Genomic DNA, 8,209 nt, shown 5'->3' with positions numbered 1-8,209 from the left:
TGTCCGTCGTTTTATCGCTTTATTATGTCAAATGATACAAACGGTACAGAAATTTGTAAATTTCGAGTTGGAGGAGCTGGTGGTAAAACCTGCCCTTATACTTATTTCCAAAATTAGCGGACGCTCGCGACTTCGTACGCCCTTAGACCTCCGTAATCCGGTTCTCTCTCAAAATCCGTTCTTAGTGGACCTCTACTAGGTATCTATAAACAACCTGCCTGCCTAATTTCATCTTTGTGCGTCAAGAGGTTTTTGAGATTTCGTTTTGAATGACCTTTCGCATTTATATATTAATATTATAACTAGTCTCGCCTAGTTACACTACGTATAAGTTGGAGAAGCATAATTTATTAAAGGCCACGAAGCGAGCGGTGCCCGCGGCACTAAGCAGCCATCATCGGCGGATAATTTCCCCAGGTGCCGGCAAATTGACTTATGAAATTGTTACGACTTCGGAATTTTAACAATTCGTCATTCCGCATTCGAAGCAAGGCCGAGGTTTATAGGTCACTTTTATTGGGCTGCCCACGCCGCCGCTCCAATCGATTGTTAACTTTAACTGTTATTGGTTCTTTTTACCCGCTTGCAATGGCAAATGGTTAAATACTCGTGCACTTACCTACCCACCGTTACGAGTATGTTTCTTTTCATGGCAACTCCAACGTGAAATTCAATCTGTACTAATATTATAAAGACGTAAAGTTTGTGGTGTTATAGGGGGTAATATTTGGATCTACTGAACCGATTTTAAAAATTCTTTTACCAATAAAAAGTCATATTATTTGTGAGTGTCCGTTTGTGAACGACAACTACATGGGTACTCGTGAATGAAACCGCGGGGTCAGTTTTGACATTTATTTTGTACATTACCAATATTGTTAAATTTGAAAGAAAGTCATACATATTCATTATTGTAATGAACTGATGGATTTATGAGTAACCGGAGTTTGTATCAAGCGGAATGAATATCTTTTTCTTTGGGACGCTATCTTTCTTTGCTATCTACGTTTTATAATTAAAAAGAAAATACAATAATTGATATAAAATAGAATGGATTATTTTACAAACCCCTTTCATGCGAAGTCGCCTTCAACAGCTAGTAACAAACAAAGTTAAACAGTTTGAAGTTCGAAGGAAAGGAAGTTGTTGAAGTATATTTAGTGTTTGAAAAGTTACAAATGTTTCAATGATACGCTTAACCTTGTAAGTAATTGCATTTAAGGGCACGTCCACACTGAACGTAGTATCAGTCGCCAGCTAATGGTGAGTGAGCCTGACGACCTATGGTGCAGTTGGTAGTGATGTGGCTCTCAGCAGAGAAGTCTTGGGTTCGATTCCCATCACGGGTCAACTTGGGATTTTATATTATCTAAGTTGGCTCAGGTTTGGTCTGGTGGTCGGCTTCGACCGTGGCTAGTTACCACCCTACCCTTGTTAGGAGGAGGAAGAAAATCTACACCCCTTTAGGTTTCTACACGGCATCGTACCGGAACGCTAAATCGCTTGGTGGTACGTCTTTACCTACCCAGATCTGGACCAATTAAGAAAACCTCAGTAAGCCTAGCAAGGGATCGAACCCAGAATCTCCGTCTTGTAAATCCACCGCGTATACCACTGCGCTACGGAGGCCGTCAAAGTACCTCTTCCAAGGAAGGCCCGTTTTCCGTTAAATATTGCGAAATGTTGCTTCGTTAATAGGCTATTTTTTCATTTTACATCAGGCGGCATTTTACATCAACTACCTTGATAAGGTAACTTTGTCTTGTATCGTCAACTATAATAATTAAAAAATAAAAAAATAGTTCATTTATTTGAAGTACCTACCTAAGTCCAGTTTAAGAGCACATTTTTTGAAAAGCTGGACCATTTTCAGAGATTCTCCTTATCTCATTTCTGAGAAAAGCGGGCAATATACTCAGTTTGCTTTTTTATACTCGTCATTATCAATTAATTAAAGGACAAAACAGCTTGCTTACAGTGACTGACTGTACGCAATGTGTGAACGCTACCTAAGAGTTGAAAGTAGTTGAGCAGATCGCGTGCGCGACGGCTATCAGTCGCGATATCGCGCGATCTCGTCGACGCGATGCTCGCCTCGCCACTTAATTACCGAACAACACTAAACATATCGCTCGACACGGCGAGAATGTATTGGTACACGTACTTATTATGGCTTATCGTAATATAAGGACTGTCCACTAACAAAGTGGCGCCATCTGGTATTTAAGGGCGTAAGATAGCCTACAGTGTGGAATAAAGATTTTTTTGGTTATTTCAAAAGTCAAAGATTTTTTCTTTGTCCACCTTCAGATGTTATTTAAAATCAAAATGAACATAAAGCATTAATATTTTTTATGTAGCTTGTACCTTGTTGTTGCCTGTAAGTTGCATTGACATAGGTTTTCTCTCATATTGTGGTGTCAGCAGTTGTTTCTGTAAAAATGCTATCTACTAGTATATTTATCAAGTTTATCGAAAAACATACAGTTAAATATAATCCCCTATTTAAAAAAAAAACCATGAATATTCTACGTATGCCAATTTATTAATAACTTTGAAAGCAAGTTAATATAAACTGAAACTAATAATAATCATTAAGTCAATAAAGAAAAAAATATTACGCAGCCGGTAGGATTCGAACCTACGCTCCCAGAGGGAATCTGATTTCGAGTCAGACGCCTTAACCACTCGGCCACGACTGCTGTGCTCTCAAGCTCAAAATCTTAAAACTCTTACTCTTGTATTTTTTTTTGTAAGTAAATGCATCATGCAAAGAAATAACTGATATTCTATATCAGTTATTTCTCCCTAACTTTAACACCTTCATGTAAATGAGTTTTTTATATGAAATAGTAGGCGGTAAGGAAAGATTAAAAAAACAACCTCGGAAATATTTACCTAATCTAGGTATGAATATTAGCTTATCTAGGTGTGAATATTAGCTTTTCACATCTAAAATATGGCTAGAAGATGAAAATCTGTATTGGTGAAATTATAAATGGCGGCGGGGGAGCAGGGCGAATTCGATTAAAAGTGAGAACGATGGTATTTTTAATAAAGCGGCGCGAAGCCTTCGAACGAAATATGCCTTTGTACCCGACACCCAATATCTCCGCGGATTACACGCGCCTCCAGACCAGACCCTGGCTCTCTTTGGGAATTGGGATGTTTGGCTGATTGCGCCCAAAGTGTCATATTATACGAGCTTTTATTTTTCAAGTTTCAAGCTTTGTTTATTTTGACGCCTATATTAAATTATACTTAAATATATTACATACTAGCGGACATTCGTCCAGTATACAAATTTTCACAAATCTCGCGGGAACCATGGATTTTTCTATGCGTTAATCCAAAGTAAAATCTATTTCCATTCCAAATTTCAGCCAAATCGCTTCAGTAGTCGCAGAGTATAGGAGGAACAAACATATTTATACACTTACACACACACAAAAGTTCGCCTTTATAGTAATAATATGAAGTGTGATTTTAGTTTACAATTTAGTTTGTTAGAGGATAGAACAAGATTAGCTTGCAGAAGTTACTATCGTGTTTTCTTTAAGCTCTTATAGATACCTGTTTGTCGTAGCGTTACTTATTTACGACTAGAACCTAAGCGATTACCTCGAGAGTGTTTCCGTTAAAACAAAAGAAATTATCCGTTAGTGGTGGGCTAGTTCTGTGAAGATACAACAATTCTTGTGAATAAACAGTAGATACATAATAAGTGGAGCATGAAATTTCCACCCTTCGGTTAACATTCGAATCGGATACCTACCTACCAATTTTCTAATTTTGTTAACAAGGAAGGAACCCTCAATGACCGTTTTTTTAATGGAACACTTAAACGAAACAAGTAAAAAGTTTACTGTCACAATTCTATCAGCGAAAGTAAAACAAAGCGCTCAAATTGGAGGTCCATTAGAGGTTTATTAGAACGTAAACTATAAGGGTCACCGCTGATTTATCTGTTTACTTTGCAACTCGCAGACGACAACTCATTGAACTGTAATCTCCCAGCAGTGGGCTGGAGTGGGGGCTAAAACTGTAACGAACTGGAACTCCTAACCGTTTAACGGGCCTCGTAAATAAAGCGAGCAGGCCTCCGAAAGCCCAGTATTAAAGTGTGCTTTGCTGTGTGGCCACTAAGTGCCACGTTCAACTGTTTTATAGTTTTGCTGGTGTTTGGCCACTGCTTTGTACGCGTGAACATTTATTATTTTTTTGGCGTAAATTAAAATAGGTAATAATATTACGTTCGTTAAGGAAGAGGATTTCATACTAACTGGAAACCTTTTCCAAAATATTAAAGTGTTATTTGAGAAGAAGAAAATAACTTAAGTTTTTATTAATAATATTATTTTTCATTATTTCTGCACCTACTATGCTTATTAATGTATGTTTTGAGATTGACTATTTTAACTTAGCAGTAAGATCACATTTTGTTCAATGTAATGTTTTAGTAGTAGACCTTTTTGTAACAGAACTACTGCCATAGTTATCTCTGCTACCAAGCAGCTTTGCAGTATTTCGTTAAGCAGCGTACGGTTTCCATTTAAATCACAAGCATTTTATCAGTGAGCTAGCTCACCTTGATGGGCATAGGGTAAAATAATGTAGGAACAATCTCGCAAGTTCACTCTATGTAGTGATGCACTGTGATTGTTTTCTACTCAACTACTGGAATTTTACCAAGGTTTACAGCAGAATCTTTGTAAATACATATAGCTAAAATTTTTACTACTATAAAATATGGAATAATGGAAATATGGTGATTTCTTCCGATTGGCTTATCCAATTTTAATCGTACATTTATTCTTCTATTTAAGAACTAAAAGGATGCTTCCCTTTTCATATAATTTATATGCTTCGAATGTAAAAAAATACGTGCTCGAGTCGGTTTATCCTTTTGGGAGCTACAATAACACAGACTAACAATACTTCAATATATTTTGCGTGGAATTGCAAATTAATCGCTAGTTTAGTGGCCGACCCGAGAGTGACATCCTAAATTTAGTACAGTATTTATTGTAGTGGTGTAGTAGTTTGCGTCGGCCGGCTCAAGATTAGGACGAGTTATCTGCGGCGCTATCTGTTGCCTTTTAGTTCGAAGCTCTAATCCCTAGATTACTTTAGTCTAGACCTTAATTTAATTAGCTCGTCAGTTTTCATACAAAATTGGTGAAAAGATAATTAAAGTTTTATTGAAAAACAGGTTTAACCGCACATAATTATTAAGCTTCGCAGCGGTTAATCAAATATTAAAATAGTATGGTTCATAATAAATTTGCAAAATGACAATGTTTATTGGTGAATTACTTTCAGATGGTGTTTCATTAAATAAATACTATAATTAATGTAGACCAATTTCACACCGGAAAGTTATCATTTTCTTAATTAATTAAGAAGTTTTCTATTATTTATTAACTCAATGATATGACTATAATAATACATATCTAGCATATTTTCAGTTGATATAACTGCTTTAATAAAACACGTATGATTTGTGCACCTTCAAAATAATCCTTGCTTTCTATTAAGCTTAATTATTATAGTCAAGCTCAACGCTACACATATCACTAGACCAGATTTGGGCCATTTTAGAAAATCTATAATCCTAAATTGACCCTATGGAATCGAACCCAGGACCTATCTGTTGAGAACAGCATTACCAAGCCACCAGAGACTTCGTCAACAAAGAAGTGAAAGTCCGTGTGAGTATTCGCACTGATGGTGTTCACATGTTATTGTCGCCAGCAGTCGTGGCCGAGCGGTTAAGGCGTCTGACTAGAAATCAGATTCCCTCTGGGAGCGTAGGTTCGAATCCTACCGACTGCGAAATTAATTATTTTTTGCTATTTTATTTGCATTAGTTATAGAACTATATGGGCATTAAATAAAAAACCTTGTAAAAAGTGAAAGCCATATTTTTTTTTAGTATATTTTGTTATGTAATTTTATAAAGAGGTAAAGTTTGTGTGTTTGTGAGGTTGTAATCTCTGTATGTACTGAATCGGAATTTGGAAATTCTTTACCAATAGAAGGCCACGTTATTTGTGAGGGTCATAAGTTATATCTATACTAATATTATAAAGCTGAACAGTTTGTTTGTTTGTTTGTTTGATTGAACGCACTAATCTCGCGCCGCGCGGTTTCACCCGCGTGGTTCCCGTCCCCGTAGAAATACGGGGATAATATATAGCCTATAGCCTTCCTCGATAAATGGGCTATTTAACACTGAAAGAATTTTTCAAATCTGACCAGTAGTACCTGAGATTAGCGCGTTCTATCAAACAAACAAACTCTTCAACTTTATATATTAGTATAGATTAGTCACGATTATCCATGTATTCACTATAAGAGCATAGGTCTATCACGCAGCCTCTATAAGACTGGGTCATCAACTAGAAGTTGATTCTAAAGTGTTAGTAATAAGGCCAAATAGCTAGGACGAATGAAGCAATGTATTATACGGACACGATTTAGATACTCTAATAACATCATCTCGAATACATATTGCAGTAGTTAGGAACAGTAGTCCATAATAAGGATCCCACAAAGGGCGCTATCAAAGGCGGCTCAAACAGATTCCCGGTAAGCCACTTATCCGGTACAACCGGGCAATAGCAGCCGGCGCCGGTAGTTGTATATCCGGCCCGGAGTGAAGCTCGGCCCCTGAATCAGTTAGTGTCGCTTTGATGTGACAACATAACAATATTATCAACAAGTTTACAATTTCAATTATCCTGAGCGACAACTATCTTTACACATATCAGTGTTAAATACAAAATCCTTTGATTTTAGCTGAACTTATCATCATCATCATCATCATCATCATCATGTCAGCCGATGGACGTCCACTGCAGAACGTAGGCCTTTTGTAGGGACTTCATGTCGTCAGTTCACCTGGTGGGGGGTCAACCAACACTTCGCTTTCTTGTGACCCCAATGGCCATCGGCTCTTCGGACTATGTGCTCCGCCCATTGCCACTTCAGCTTCGCGACAAGTTGAGTTAGATAATGATTTTAGTTCTTCTGCGGATCCTCATTTCTGATTCGATCACGCAGATACACCTAGCATAGCTCGTTCCATCGTCCGCTGCGTGACTCTGAGCTTTCTTATAAGGCTCATAGTCAGCGACCAAGTTTCGGAACCATAGGTCATCACTGGCAACGCGTACTGAAGATTTCGAAGACTTCGAAGATTTGAAGACTTTTGTCTTCAGGAACTGAGGAATTTCGGACAAAAAGATATTGCGAAGTTTTCCGAATGCGGCCCAGCCAAGTTGGATTCGGCGGTTCACCTCCTTTTCGAGATTGGACCTACCTAACTGGACCATATGTCCTAGGTATACGTATTCATTTACAATTTCGAGTGCAACGTTCTCAACCATAACTGGGTGGAGCGATACATGAGCATTACACATTATTTTTGTCTTGGCCATGATCATTTTCAGGCCCACCTGTTGAGAAGTTGAATCAGCGTTTCTCAACTTCTCAACAGGTGGGCCTTGAGCATGGTACTAAGGTCAACCAGACCTTGAGCATGGTACTAAGGTCAACCAGACCTTGAGCATGGTACTAAGGTCAACCAGAGTCTCTGCCATGATGACTACATCGTCCGCGAACCGCAGTTGAGTGATGTACTCATCATTCATGTTGATGCCAAGTCCATCCTAGTACAGAAGCTTAAAAACGTCTTCCATTGCGGTCATAAATAGCTTCGAAGAGATCACATCTCCCTGACGCTCTCCTCGTTGCCACTAGATTGGCCTCGTAGTCTGATCCTGAATACGGGCTGACATAGTGGCGTTTTCGTACAAGCACTTCAACGCTTGGATGTACCTGTAATTAATTCGGCATCTCTGCAATGATCTTAGCACAGCTCAGGTTTCCACCGAATCGAAGACTTTCCACCACAAACGCAAAAAGCATAGTGGCTGGTTATACTCGTGAGTCTTCTGTATAACTTACCGCAGCGTATGGATGTGATCTATGGTACTAAAGCCGAAACCGGCAGCAGTTTACACGTAGTGCGGGAGTTGCTACTTGCAGGTGGTTCAGAACCGATGTGACTAAAAGACCCAATAAAAGGTCATGTCCAGTTGTGGATGTCCATCGGCGTATATGATGATAATCTGATGATGATATCTGAGTATTTGTGTGTCAGCCTGTGGTATAGAGGCATATAAACACAAGGGGCTGATTGAAC

At 38.5% G+C, this 8,209-nt stretch overlaps 2 non-coding genes across 2 annotated transcripts; one reads left to right on the top strand and one right to left on the bottom strand.

The window, feature by feature from the left end:
* Positions 1 to 2,620: 2,620 nt before the first annotated feature.
* On the bottom strand, positions 2,621 to 2,702 carry Trnas-cga (transfer RNA serine (anticodon CGA)). The gene has a single exon. It is a non-coding gene; the product is annotated as a tRNA-Ser (tRNA).
* A 3,051-nt stretch (positions 2,703 to 5,753) lies between these two features.
* Trnas-aga (transfer RNA serine (anticodon AGA)) lies at positions 5,754 to 5,835 on the top strand. The gene has a single exon. It is a non-coding gene; the product is annotated as a tRNA-Ser (tRNA).
* The last annotated feature ends 2,374 nt before the right edge of the window (positions 5,836 to 8,209 follow it).

Source organism: Bicyclus anynana, chromosome 3 (genome assembly GCF_947172395.1).
Source record: "Bicyclus anynana chromosome 3, ilBicAnyn1.1, whole genome shotgun sequence".
Taxonomy (NCBI): domain Eukaryota; kingdom Metazoa; phylum Arthropoda; class Insecta; order Lepidoptera; family Nymphalidae; genus Bicyclus; species Bicyclus anynana.
This window is presented reverse-complemented; position numbering and strand designations above follow the sequence as displayed.